Genomic DNA, 1539 nt, shown 5'->3' on the forward strand with positions numbered 1-1539 from the left:
TTTACAGCCGTAAATTCCTTAAATGGTCCATATGTTGATAAAATCCCCTTCCATAGCCTTAGAACTAAACCTAGCATCACCCCATAAGTGTTGTAAGGCCATTAAGCACCCAAGAATCCACCATCCATGAGTTTACAGCCGTAAACTAATGGGGATATGGTCTTAGGGCCGTAATATCCATTAGGAGTTTACTCTTGAAGAGCAAACTCCATATTTAGGCCATACATCCCCTTAGATGCTACCCATATCACTCCTAACACTTGAATTGAAGTGTTTTCGTGCCTCGGAGTGTATATTCTTATCTAACTAGTAGTTTAAAGTCTAATTAGATACAATTATGTATCTCTTCATATTACATAGGAACCTCGCGTGTACTCAAGCTCCGAACTGACACTTAGCATCCTAGCCGACACATTTCTCGTCCGGTGAGTTCATACCCCTACACCTTTTTCCGTGTTTTCAATGATTTCAAGGAGGGGGAATACAAGCAAAAGTACAAGAATATCTTGTACTCAAACTCATTATTTCATTTGAAATGTTTCATATTTCATATGCTTTTAACACTGGAATCCGTATTAACCAACTGTTTAACTTGCAGAGTTAGTTTTCAAACTGTTTGTGAAACTCGTTATAAAATGTCATATTTTATACTTCACAGATGATTTTCCATGTCATTACTGTTAAAAGAATTATCCTAGTACTTTTGATTCGTCCTCGGTAAAACTCCATAGAGATACGCGAGTGAAGGACCACCTTTTTGTAATAGGGTTTTCCACATTATTACTTGTAAATTTGTTATTCTTAAAAATTGGAGACACGTCCTCTGAAACACTCCACAGAGATACGTGAGTGGAGGACCGCCCCTGTAACCAGAATCTCATAGAGGGAGAACGTGACTTGAGTGTATAGATCTATATGGGGCTGACTACCCCGCACCTGGCTGCTAGCTACAGTCGGACCGAATGGTCCAAGGGTGACAAAAGTCAAAAAATGATATTGGACTTCTTATTTCCATATCTAGTCTATCGCATGGTTATGGAACTCGCAATTTAGATAACAGAGATTTACTTGTTAGTAATAATGAACCTAGTAACTAGTTTACTTCCTACTTATTAGTTTTATATACGTGTTAAAACTAATGCACTTTACAAGGATAACCAGGTCTTCAGAATACTTCTCTTAACATTGCAATTATGGTAGATACTTGTACACTTCATTCCAGATCGATAACCAACCACCAACTTTTAGGAAAACAAGGGTTTTCCTGTGATAAATTAACTGTTCTTAACCAAACTGGGTAACATTGGATAACTAGACATTTCTTATAAGAAAATATGGGATTTTCTTAGATAGCAACTTTTTCAGAAAACCAAAGGAAACTTGTTCATTTTCATTAAACAAACCGCTTATGAACTTACCAGCTTTATGCTGATTTTCAAACTGCTTGTATTCTCAGGTCCACATTAGACATGTACCACATGATCTTTTGGAGAAGACGGAGCACTTAGAATTCACGTCTTAACTTTTGTTCATTTTGGA

Source organism: Lactuca sativa, chromosome 8 (assembly GCF_002870075.4).
Source record: "Lactuca sativa cultivar Salinas chromosome 8, Lsat_Salinas_v11, whole genome shotgun sequence".
In the NCBI taxonomy this organism is placed as follows: Eukaryota; Viridiplantae; Streptophyta; class Magnoliopsida; order Asterales; family Asteraceae; genus Lactuca; species Lactuca sativa.